This window comes from Phodopus roborovskii, unplaced genomic scaffold (assembly GCF_943737965.1).
Source record: "Phodopus roborovskii unplaced genomic scaffold, PHOROB, whole genome shotgun sequence".
Classification (NCBI taxonomy): Eukaryota; Metazoa; Chordata; class Mammalia; order Rodentia; family Cricetidae; genus Phodopus; species Phodopus roborovskii.
In genome coordinates this window covers 15,402,167-15,416,249 of record NW_026126480.1, presented here as the reverse complement: position 1 = coordinate 15,416,249, position 14,083 = coordinate 15,402,167, and positions in this window count along the sequence as shown.

Below are 14,083 nucleotides of genomic sequence, written 5' to 3'. Positions count from 1 at the left end.
GGATCTCTGAGATTAAGGCCAACCTGATCTACAGGGCAAGTTCCAAGACAGCCTAGACTACATGGGGAAACGTCACAAAATAAAAAAACAAAGAAAAAAATTGTATTTACAAACAAACAAATGATGAAAAAGACAAAGCTGAACCCACATCATTTCAGCTAGGAAGTGAGAATATTTTGCTCATTTTTCCTCTCCATTCCTTTAGTAGTTCTCTATTCAAGCAAATGACCCACAATTTACTAATTTTTATAATTTACTTAGTCAGGGAAATGCTCTTTAAATACATTGGTAAGGGCCTATGTTTAGTATGTCTTTAATATATCTGGTTTAGTTACATCAGTTATATATATTTCTGACCATTCCTTACCTTTTTACTTTCCTCTCAGAAGTTTTGATAAACTGGCTGGTTCCTTTTTGATTGTTATAACAGTTCCCATTGGGCTCTTTCTTCCATTATTCAAAATGTTCATGGCACTCGATTTCCTGACCTTGTATATCTTAACTTCTCAATTATTATTTGTTATTGTTATAAAGGTGCCTATAAATACTTGTTTCTAATCCAGATAGTTCTGCTATGTAGCCAGTGTGAACCGTTGACTCTTTTTCAGTTGTTTGTTAATGTGTGCCAATTATACTTAATACATTTACCAATGAGTTCAAGTCCATCATCCCACATTTAATTCTCCTTTAGATATTACTTACTGTTTCCAAATATGCACTACTTTTTTTTTTTACTTAATCTAATTTTAAAACTGAGTTCAGTCTTTCTTACCTTTTAAATATCCCTTCATTTATTCCTTTGTATGCATCTGTGTAGTCGTTTTAGTTCTTATTTTCCCCAAATCATCCTAACCAATGTTCTGATACAATCCCCAGAGTCCACCCCTTTACCATCAAAGCATCATTTAGAAAATTCTAACTCGGAGTCACTATGTCAGTCCTTCAATAGCTTCCCTTTCAGCACACTAAAGAGCTGTGGTAATAAGTCTAGTTTCTTGAGGTCAGGTGCAATTGTGTTTCTCATAACTGGGAATCTTTTACTACTATTTCACAGATGTGACTAAAGTCATGTCTCATTCCAAAGTACATTATATTAATGTCATATGTGTGTAGTACTCTACAGGCCCTTCTTGTTTTGGTACCTTTCCATACCCATCCTTTGTTTACTCCACTTAGCATACTCATGTTATTTCTTGATGCCCCATACATGTTAGTACCCAGACGTCTATACTGGCCTGTCCTTGTGATTCTGAGGGGATGCCCTCAGCTGCAGCCACTATGAGCACCACCTGCATATCTAAAATGTTCCCTTTTAAAAGAGCCCTACCAGCCTCCCATCCTCCTCTCTCTTTCTCTCCCTCTCTTTTCCTTCTCTCTCTTCTCTCTCTCTATACCCTTTCTTCTCTCCTGCTGCTCCCATCCCCAGAGGCAGGTCTCCCTCCTTCTCATCTTATGATCCCTTTCCCTAAAACAAAACAAACAAAACAAAACAAAACAAAACAAAAAACAAAAACAAAACAAAACAAAAAAAACCAAAGCAAAACCCCCTCAGCTTGAATCCTGTCTCGTGGCATCTTTCACGGGCTGCTTTTCTTAAATTACAAAAGTACACTGTGCTTTTGTATTTTATATGTCTTGCTTTCTTATCAAACAACAGCCCTTGTTCTTCCAACTATTACATACTTGCTGGTTGGTTGAGACTTAGTACAGATACTCCTTCTTACTGACTTTCCTGACTTCTTTCTTTATAGTTAGGTGAGTTCTTAGCACTTACTGCATACCTTTTATGTGACACCATTTAAATGTAATGCACATATGTATCTCTTGAAATGTGTGCTTTTTATAGTTAGGTGGGGCACATACATATTAGCATAAGTACAAACATGTACAAATAATGTGTTTTATAAATTTACTTATAGCTCATAAATATTATCAGCCTTTAGTAGTCTTATTTAATATAGATTTTATATAAAATATAATGATATAAAACAATAAAGACATGCTTATAATACACAAATATTAAAATTATGATTATATATTCATGCATCTACTTATGCTTAGGTATACTTCACAACTTATCTTTGACCAGAAGGCTAAGTACAATGTATGTTTAAATAAACTTTATGTTATATGAATTATTTATATACTACATATGTCATTTGCATGTCTACATTTACATATGTTCTTCATATATATGTATGTATTTTTCAACCAAATAGACTAAGACCCCTGAATTCCAGAGCAGTGATTACCATGGGGTGACTCTACCATATGGTATTTTCATAAAGAACTAAATAAAGAGATGAGCAGACATGCTGTTCACCTTTTGTCCCACCTGGTTGTGTCTGGGCTCAGCTGTTATCACTGACTTCAGCATAACATGGCCCAGCAGACAAAGAGAGGGTTCTGGTGAAAAAAAGAAGTTCACAGACACAATGATGGGGCTGGTTTTACTTCTTTTAGAAAGGAAGTTACAGGGAACTTATATTGGCATTGTAAAACAATTGTCCTTGAAGGGAGAGACATACCTATATCTCTATTTCCATAGAGAAGAAGAAAAAACTGTCCATCAATATGCAGTTATGTCTAATGACTGTGCAGCCACAACACTCACAACAGAACAAATATCAGTGAGGTAAGAGGGAAAATTCTCAAAATGGAGATTTCTGACATATAACAAAATTAGCTACCTTTGCTATACCTATTTTTTTTTTTTTTCAAATTTAGCATTTGCTGTTTGTAGAATGAACTAATGATAGGAACACTGTTTACTATAAAATTGAGCATAAATATTTGGACCATATTCCTTATCTTGAAATCTAGAGAACACACACCCCCATGATGGTAGAACATGCCTCTTTTGAGTAGAGTAAGAAGAGGACTGTGGAAAACAAGTTCATACCTAGATAACTAGATTGTCACTAAAGGTTTTCAGCATTGATACATGCAAATCAAGAGCTTGCTTCCCTGCTGTATTCACTGACATTCACACAAAATGCACTTAACATATTGTTAGCTACTGAATGATTACTATCAGGAGAGAAAGAGGCATAGAGAGTGTAGTTGACAGCTGAGCAAGGAGGGGTACATACAGATTAGAAAGAGACTAATCTCTAGGCATGATCCAGGAACAACCTGACTGGCACAGAAGCCATAGTCATGAAGAAAGGGTACCACTATTCCTTAACTATAATATAACACTGCAGATGGTCTCTCTTTTCTAGAGATAGAAGGTCCTTCTCTCTGTCCCTGTCCCTGGGTTTCACTGAGAATTTCAGAGATGGAGAACTCAGATTCTCAGATTTCATTTTTCAAGAGAAAAATGTCATGAGTTACAGTGAAGGAAATATGGCTAATACATTTACACAAGGTCACTCAAACATATATGGGAGAAACCCAAATAAGAACTGAGACCACCTCCTTCTATGCTCAATGCTGTTTTGGAACATTCATTCATTACTCCACATCCTGTATAGCCTCTATCTTCCCTTTTCTGACTCCCTATTACATCACTCCAAGAGAAGATAGTGGTGGACACTCACCAACTGCTGTTAATTTAAAAAACATGAAGTCACAATAGTTTGTGTACTGTAGGCAAGAATGTCTGCAGGGTCAGGGAGAGGCATCAGGTGGTTTCTGTCAGGGATGTATTTATCTTCCTTTCTGTTAGCTCAGAGAACTTGAGAACAAACAAGGAGTCCCTAGGGGTAGGATCCATTTAGGCAAACGTCTTTCTTTATCCCCACTCATCCTTCCTTCTACAGAGTCACCTGAAGCTGGAGTGCTCTTACACTGTAGGGTTGGGTACAACAGTGAAAGTCACCCTACCACATTGCCTTTTACCCTGCTGCTTTATAAAAAACAAATCTTATTAGCTTTGACATCATTCTCTTCCCTTCATCTATGACAAAGGACCCATAATTTGCTTCAAAGACTGGGTGTGACATATGAAGAGGCTATAGACATGATGCCACATTGTCTTCTTATTGCCCATCTATTTTGAAATCCAGTCATAACTGCCTCAGATATCTTATCTTCCAATACTCATTATTTACTCAACTTTCAGCGCATAAGATGTTTTCCAACATGACCAACAACAATCAGATTTACTGATTGCTCTTGCTTTCTTTACATCTCTGATATGAATATCTATTTTTGGCAAAATATTCAATTTTACTTATTCATGATATGAACTGTAAATGTGCTTGCTTTTCTCTCCTTTCAAAACATACAGAGATGGGATTTTAGAGACTTTTAGTATGTCATATCCTTCAACAGGGAAAGTGGACCAGTCTCTGTGTGATATTTGGGGCTTGCACAGCGGCAGGACAGACCAGGCGGCGGGAGGAAAAACCTTACTCCTTACATATGGCGCCCACGTGGCTAATGAGAACTTCCACTTAAAATTTAACAAAAGCTTAAAAAAGGGGTTTTAGAAACAAAAGAACAGAGACAAGCAAGGTTTCTTGGTAGTAGCATTTTTTCTCGGTTGGGTTCTGTTTTGCTAAAGACAAACAGAGATTTGCGCACGGCTCCTTTAAGGAAAATTTCCTGACTCAGCATAAGTGACAAAAAACCACAAGGCTTTAAAAAAAGCACTGCTAACAATTTATTGGTGTGTATCAGAGCTGGCAATGGCAGTGACCACATCTCCAAGCCGGCAACCTGCTGCTTGCTGCCCATAGTAGACCAAGGCAGTGACCACAGCTCTCATTGCTGGCGGTAAAATAGCCACCACCATCTTTGGTAAACCACTGCAGGAACAACTATGACTTTCATTTCAGCAATGTTGTTGTTTACCAGATAAAAGACTCATGGCTACAAAAAGATAAAGATTTACAGTAAAGACAGATTCACATTAAGAAAAAGCGCTAAAGGTTTACAGTATTTTCTAAAATAAATGTAGGCTTGGGAGAGAAGAAGAATAAAATAGTTTTAAAAAGACAAAGAGGAACTGGGTGTGGTGGCACACACCTTTAATCCCAGAACTCGGGAGACAGAGGCAAGCAGATCTCTTGTGATTTCAAAGTAAACCTGGTATGCAGAGTAAATTCCAGGACAGATAAAAGTTACACAAAGAAACTGTCTCAAAAAATGAAAAAAATAGAAGAAAGAGTGTAATAATAAAGCCATATAAAAATGAAAAGCTCAGAGAGAATCTGTGTACTGTATGGCATTATATTGTCTTTATATCGTTTGACTGCTGAGGAAACAACTATTAAAGGAAATACTGCTGGATTAATTCAATTTATATATTTTAAAAATGCTTTGACTCAAAAATTTAAGTCTAAGGACAAGTTACTGGGGAAAAGGATTTCTATTTTTGTTTCTACAGAAAATGAAAAGCTGTGGATTCCTTCCAGATTAATATGGTTTGATCAAGCAAGACCCCCTGAAACAGAGTTCCTGGTGATCCAACATTCAAAGCAGCTTGAACAAAGTAGCCTTGCAGACTACAGCCAGGATTTCTTCATCTTCTTAGGATTCCCCCATGACAGCTCTCCCTATCAGCAGGAAGTAGTTTGGAAAGAACAATGCCCAAATTCCCTAATATTGTTTATAAATGTTTGTTTTCATTTAAATGGGCTTGGTTATAAATGCTTAATGATCACAACCAATATTCTTTTCAAAGGTAAAAAGGGGATTATGGTATAGAAATGAATACTTTGTTTTGGAATGGATTTTCATTTATTGATACAATTGATACAATTTTGTGATGTGTATATTCTCCTTTTGTTTAGGTATTGTGTTTATATAGCTCATTTAAAAAAGTAATGTAGTACAGATTTTAGATAGTTACCTATAATAGTAAAAACTTATAGCTAGGTGAGTTAGGTTTTCTAGATATATAGAGATGTATTTGAGATAGATAGGAATTCTTCAAACCTTTCAAAGACCTACAGAATGTGGCATTTAAAATGGTTTAGGGTTTTTCTTGACAGTGAGACATAACTGCTCCTGGCAACGCCACCTGCGTCAGAAAGGAAGATGGACCTTGAAGAAATGCATTATGAAGTTTGCTTTCAATATGGCAAGACTAACCATTTGGACAAGATACTGCTCTTGTCTGGACTGTTTGACTTTATGCTGTATAAACTGGACATGCAGGACCCACAGAAAAGTGACTGCTGATTCAAAATGGACATTGCTACAGAATTCCTGTTTCATGGAAGAGTCTGCCAGAGAATCTGTAGGACACAGAGAAAAGTGACTGACAAACTGCCAATACAAGAAGACAGTCTGCTAGACACACTATGGCCTATGGGCTGAAGATGGAAGATTACAGAACTTCAGGTGACTAACAAGGCAAGATGTCTCTGTCATTTCTAGAATTTATATATTTATTCTTCTGTGGTCTTTGAAGGAGTTGAAGAGAAATAGTTATGCTTATAGTTTACCTTAGTTAGGATTAAAGATAAGTTACTTAGACTTTAGACACACAAAGATAGGATAGATGATGAAATATTTTCTTCAAATCTTGCTAAATGTTAGTGGGCTAAATAGTGTTAACTGTGATTCCTATTTGATAACTGTTATGTGATATATTTTGCTATGTTAAAGTTAAAACCCTTCTTTTTATTTAGACAGAAAAGAGGAGATGATGGGAGATGCCATTATGTATATATGCTTCTCATACTAGTTAATGAATAAAGCACTGTTGGCCAATAGGAAAGGAAGGTAGGAGGGACTAGGAGACAAGGAGGAAAGCAGAAGTAGTAAGGAGGAGTCAAGATGGAGAGTCTGGAGAAAGCAAAATGCTGGCCAGCTCCCCGGTAAGAGAAGACCACGTGAAAATACATAGATCAGCAGAAATGGGTTAATACTTAAGACAGAGCTAGCCGATAAGAAACTAATACCGGGCCAACAGAATTATATCAAATACAGAGTCTCTGTGTGATATTTGGGGCTGGCGCGGTGGTGGGACCAGACCAGGCGGCGGGAGGAAAAACCTTACTCCTTACATAGAGTTGTGTAATACTGACTTTACATATAAAACCCATATAACAACTTTATTTTTTCTTACAAAAATGTGATAATTGAAGGTCTAGTATCCAAGCAATAGCATTTGACAGTCATACTAAAACAAACAATCACAAACAATAAACCACTCGGCATTTCTACTTCTTTGTACTCCCAAGTGATGTTTAGGCTTATTTTATCATACTATATATAACTTAATTTGCACGTTAGCTAAAATTAATCAATCTTATACATTTTCTTCCAGTTGCATGAATTTAGTTCTTACTGTGAGGAAATCTGAACTGGGTTAAACAGCTACACAGATAAGCCTGATCTGGCTTCCTTTTACAAAGCTTACATTTAGTAAATAAGATAGATGTTCTATCAGAGTTTGTGAAACTGTGGCCCTGTGTACAGTAGGAAGGCATATGTTGTTTACAAAAATTGAGGACAGGATGGAAGTGCGAGAATAATACAGATCACAAAGCAACTGCCTTTAGCTCTATTCCTATTTCTCAGGGTAATGCTGGGGTTTTGGAGATTCGAGGTGAAAGAAATGAGGATAGATTAACATGCAGTCATGTAATACCACTCTGAGAGTGAGCCATTTAAGGGTTTAATCTGCAATGTATTGGATTCTGTTACTAAAGTATCTAAATCAGTTACTATAAAGATATGTACAAAGCCAGTTAGTACAAATATCTAATATTTTGAAAGTTTTCTGTTTGTAAATGTGGTTTTTAGTACATAGAATATTGGGAGGAGGAGAAGGAGGGTGAGAGAAGAGACAAAGACACAGAGAGAGAATTAATGAGACAGACAACTCAAATACCATGCTTCTCACAGATCTGTTATCAGTCACACTTAAGCTGGCCTCTTTCCAGAGTTGATATGCCCCTTCTGGTTGAGCCAGGCTTGACTGGAATTTGAGACTCCTCCCAAACTGAATCCTGTTGATGCACATTCTGTAGTTCTCTAGTGTAACCACTGGGAGGAGGCGTCAGCCCAAGAATAAGTTGAAATTCAAACCAGCATCATCTCTTCATCTCCCAGAATAATTTATTATTTTTCTTTTGTTGCTATGCTGCCATGCCACCTATACCTACCACACATCTCTAACAACTCCTGACCCATTCAGTTTTCAAGAATGAGCTATTTCTCTCTCATATATACCCACACCTACATCCAACAAATCCTGAACAAAAATTTTGACTTGGATGGAGCAAAATTCTTCTATAGTTCATTCAGAGTTTAAAAGAATGATTTCACAGTTATAAATCTGAGTGACTTTCATCTTAGTGATACTGACCAAGCCTTAGCTCTCATTCTGACTTGATGCAAGCAGATCTAAAAGAAACCCTCAACATTCCCAGACTGTTTGGTTTGCTTTTCTTTGGGACTCTCTGCCATGAGAAATATCAAACTCTTTCCCCCTACCCACACACTGGTGAACTCCAGTGTGTGATGGAGGATTAATATGTGTCTTTAAGGTTGGAATGTTGATGCTGGAGTTTACTTGTGTGCACCTCTGTCTCCCTGTCCACCTCCATATGTGTAATGCTAAGTCTACAATATTAACAAAGCAGTAGTTTCCACATTGCCCAAGAGAAGTCCTTTGAGAAAGCTCCTCTTTCCTCAAACTTTATACCACCCATTCATTCTGAAAAGGAACCAAATTTCTCCCTTATGTCTATTTGTGGATATGCTAGCTAGTATTATGTCAACCTGACACACAAATTAGCGTCATTAAAAGGAGGGAACCTCAATTGAGAAAATGCCTCCATATGATATAGCTATAAGGATTTTCTTAATTGGTTATTTATGGGGGGTGGCCCAGTCCTTTGTGAGTTGTTTCATCTTTGAGGCTGGTAGTTCTGGGTTCTATAAGAAAGCAAGTCGAGCAAGCCATGAGGAGCAAGCCACTAAGCAACACCCCTCCAGGGCCTCTGCATCAGCTCTGCCTGGAGGTTCCTGCTCTGAGTTTCCATCCTGACTTTCTTTGATGATATCCAGCCAAATGGGAGTATAAGCCAAATAAAACCTTTCTGCCCAACTTCCTTTTTGGTCATGTTGTTTCATCACAGCAATAGAAACCCAATTGAGACAGTGGACTATTGAGCTCAAAGATCTCTAACACCTGTCTTATTAAGGCATATCTGATATTTCCTAAACACTCATTCCTGGGTCAGTCCATCATCTCATACAGAAGTCATGTTAGGGAGGAGTAGGTAGCTACTGTAAAGCGTGGTAGGTTTGTCACCCAGTCAACGACTGAAAGCCTGTCACAAGAACAGCAGCTCACTTCACATGAGGCATTACGTAACATTGGGATGGAAAGGATAGGATTTTCATATAGTGAGAAGATGTTTCAAAAGTAAGAAAACTTTTAAAATTACTTGTTTCATTTTTTGAGATTATAATTACATTATTTCCCCTTCCCTTTCTTTCCCCAAACCCTCTCAGATAGTCTCCCTCGCTCTCTTTCAAGTCCATGGCTTATTTTACATTAGTTGTTGTTATATACAATATGTATATGTATGTGTATATGTATATGTGTATGTGTGTGTGTGTGTTCCTAAATATAATCTGCTCAGTCTGTATAATGTTAATAATATGTATATATTCAGAGCTGATCATTTGGTATTAGATAACCGATTAGTGTACTCCTTCCTCCCATGGGATTACTATTTCTTCACCTCCCGGCTTTCTTTAGTTCTTTAGTTCTTTGTGTTTGCTTGAGCCCTCTTGGGATTTTCCCCATCCACTTTGACATGTTTACTGTCGTTTCCCTTGTTCAATTTATCTTTAGGCAGCCATGTTGGTGAGACTTTATGGGAATGGCTTCTGACATATCCAGAAGACATAATTTCACAGCACACTCCCTAATCCTCTGGCTCTTCCAATCATTCTGGTCCCCCTTCCACAATGGTCCATAGGCCTTGGGTGCAGGAGTTATTTTGTAGATGTCCTTTTAAGGCTGAGATATAAAACTGCAATTTGATTAGTTATGGTTTTCTGTAGTGATTTCTATCTTTAAGCAAAACTTTTAACCATAACTTTAAAAGAATGATAGAAATAGCCATTAGCTTTAGAATTTTTTTTCCCACTCTGAAAGACATACTTCGTGCCATCAAAGCAGATGGATGACTCTGAACACCTAACCGTAATTTACTATTCCTTTTTTTTTTATCATTTTACATATCGATCCCAGTTCCCTCTCCCTCCCTTCCTCCCTCTCTCTCCTTCTTTCCCATGCCCTCAACCACCCTCCCATCCCATCCCCACCACTCCACAGGGAGGGTGGTGCCTTCCAGGAGGGGTCAACAAAATCTGTCAAGTCATTTGGAGTAGGGACTAGGCCCTCCCTCCTACCTCTAGGTTAAGGGAGCATCCCTCCATGGGGAATGTGCTCCCAAAGTCCTTTTTTGTACCAGGGATACATCCTAGTTCCACTGTCAGAGGTCCCTTAGACTGCCTAGGTCTTCTAACTGAGACCCATGTTCAGTGGGTCTGAGTTGGTCCAATGCTGGTTTTCCAGCTATCAGTCTGGGGGCCCATTAGCTCCTCCTTGTTCAGGTCAGCTGTCTCTGTGTGTTCTGTAGCTTGGTCTTGTCCTCTCTCTCTGTGTCTGGATTCCAGTTTGGTTCAGTGTTTAGTTGTGGGTGTCTGCTTCTGTTTCCATCAGCTACTAGATGAGGTCTCTAGCTTTAGAATTTTATAACAGAAATATTTGAGAATCTCAATGAAAATTTGAAGGAAAGATGACACAGTTGTGGGTTATAGGTTCACCTAGAATCTATAGAATATACAAATTGTCAGGCTTTTGATCAGGTAGCTAAACAGCTTTCCAGATGTGAGAGGACATATTGTTCTGAGATTGAGTAAACACATTTTTAAAGTTTTTTGAAGTCATGTCTTATTTTCAAAGGATGGCTCTGTGAAATTGCAGAATTCTGCAGTAGTTTATTTTGAGGCCAACCAAAGCCATTCACCTCTAAGATCATTGCTAACATTCTCAGTCATCTTACCTTCTTCTATATCATTCACTTTCATTTATTTTTACTTTCTTTGAAAGTGTATTCCCTATAGAATTATGATTAATGAGGTAGAAGCATTAATTCATCAGGTTCCACAAATGAAGTTGAAATTTCCTGGAGAATGAATTTCTCTAAGAAACTCAGCATCAGCACCAGGCTTAGGTCAGCATGGCATGCACCTAGAAGCAGAGTTTAAGAATGCACTAGTTTTCAAGTTCAGCAAGAGCAAGCCTGTTAATCACAGGTACCTGACATTGAGTTCTCCATAAACATTACTCTATATGTGTTCCTCACTTTGTACTTTCCTAATTTGTCTGACCCAGTATTGGTAATTATAAAACAAGAGAGACACAATCATTAAGAAATGGTTTTAGAGCCAAAGATGGTGGCACACTCAGGTTAGCATAGCACTTGAGAGGCTGATAGAGGAAGATTGCAAGTTCCTGGCCAGCCTGAGTTTTATGTGAAATTTCAAGCCAGCCTGGCTTATGTAGTGAGACTTGTATTAGAAACAAAAACTAAAACATATGAATAGTCTTGGAATTTCACAGGTTTCTGAGAAAGATAGCAGTGTACTGCATGCAACATAATGGAATGGATGCTCCCAATAAACAAGAAACTATAACCAGAAGTAAGACATGGAAAAAAAACTTCTCAGATGAGCAATTCAAGGGAATGAATATATGGTATAAATCTGCCACAAAAGAATGGAGAGAGAAGAGACAATATTTCACACTAGGATATTTCTCAGGGATGTCCTTCTGTCTTAGAAAGATCACAGGAAAACACAAGATGCATAAATAGCTTTCTGACATCAATTCAGATTCTTAATCAAAATCCCAGGCTTATTATATCCTCATCCAGTAAGCATTTTAACTGTCCCGAGCTTTGTTTCCCCAAATAGAATATGTTCATATTAATACTTGATTCAGATAGCATTTGAGGAGACAAAATGTGGTATAGGAGTAACATTTTTTTTTAATTTTTAAAATTTAATTAGAATTATGTTAGCCTTCCCTATTCTCCTTCCTCTGTGTCCCATGTCTATGCCTTACTTTCCCCCCAAAATTCACAATTTGCTCCTCTTCTTTATTGCTATGGTATATACATGTAGATGAATAAAAACATAAATACAACTTGTTGAGTATGTTCTGTGTTACTTGAATGTATATGTTTCAGCTCTGTATTGACTAGATAATCAGGGACTGATAATTCTTGGGAAAAAATGAAGCAGTCTCTTATATCTGGAAGTAACACGAACCATCCAGAGGCAAGATAGACAGGCAGAGAATATGAGGGGAAGGATGAAGGCCCTTGTTCTAGAATCTAGTTAAAGTCCTTGCCAGCAACAAAGCAAGAATTCCAGCATGATTAACAACTGCTCAAAGGTCTTCTCCTTTCTCAGGAATAAATCCCCAGTTTTCTAGAAATCCCACCAGAAACTCCACTCACAGGAAAAAAGACATGTATTAAACCCATTTGTGCAGCTTTAGTGTTTTTCCTTTCACAGAGCATAACTTGCTATCAAAATGTTTCTTTTTCAAAGCAATCTTTTGAGGTATATCTTGAGTCATCAAAATGACCATGTGGCCAATGCCAAGAAAATGGCTTACTCCTTTGAGAAGCCAGCACCTATTCTTGAGTGCATCCAACTTTTATCTGATTCTCCTTTTGAGAAGCAAGTACTCTAACTTGGCTATGTCACACGTGCTTCTGAGTGCCTCTCTTTTTTAAGTATATATTAAAATATCTTAAAAATTTCTGATTCACTGAACTGTATAGTATTGGAAATTCTTTACAGAATTTTTTGAAGCTACAAACTCCCAATTGTCCTGAGACTAAGTCTCTCAAAGTCTAGAGGAACATCTCAGGCTACTGAGAGCAGTAGTGTGGAGCTGTGCTCTGCTACATATACTTTTTTGGGAAACCTTAAGATGAAGGAGAATTCTCCTGAGAATATTGGGAGTGGGGGAGGCAGTGAGTGAGAGGGAGCTAGGAGAAAGAGAAGGGGAGGAGAAGAAAGCAGGTGGGACTAGGAAGATTAAGCCAGGGGAGGAATAGATGAGAGAGAGAGAGAGACCATAAAAGAGGGAGCCATATACGTTTGAAGAGAAAACTGACTCTAGAGAAATGTCCAGAGACCTATAAGACTGACCCCACCTAACAATTTGAGCAACAATGGAAAGGCTATCTTAAATGCCCTTCCCTGATAATGATGTTGATGACTAACTTATCCATCATTATAGAGCTCTTATCTAGTAGCTGATGGAAACAGAAGCAGACACTTACAGCTAAACACTGAGCTGAACTGGAATACCAATGCAGAGAGGGAGGACAAGACCAGACTACAGAAACTCATAGAGACCTGAACAAGGAGAAGCCAATGGCCCCCAGACTGATAGCTGGGAAACCAGCATTGAACCAACTCAGACCCACTGTACATGGGTCTCAGTTAGAAGGCCTGGACAGTCCAAAGGACCTCTGACAGTGGAATCAGGATGTATCCCTGGTGCACAAAAGGACTTTGGGAGCAAGTTCCCCATGGAGGGATACTCCCTTAACCTAGAGGTAGGAGGGAGGACCTAGTCCCTACTCCAAATGACTTGACAGATTTGGTGACCCCCTCCTGGAAGGCACCACCCTCCCTGTGGAGTGGTGGGTATGGGAGGGTGGTTAAGGGGCATGGAGGGATGGAAAGAAGGACGGAAGAGGGAGGGAGAGGGAACTGGGTTTGATATGTAAAATGAGAAAAAAAAAAAAAAAGATGAGGGAGAGTTGCAATGCCTTGCCTGTGCTCATGTGTTTCTCAAATACAGCAACACAGTCTGAAGAATGAATTTAATGGCTTCTTCCTTTTTTTTCAAAATGGGAGTGAAATATTTTATTACAGGTGGCTCTCTGGTCCATCTGTGCATAGGAGACAGGGGCTGGCCTTGTCAACTGATGACAGTAGACTATGTCATCACTGTGTTTCTGGACAGGAAGTTGCACTCCTAAACAGACTTTCCATTATTATTCTACTTTCAAGGCTTAACCTGTGGACTTATCTCAAAATAACCAATTATTATTGAGTCCTTAGCTTTTCC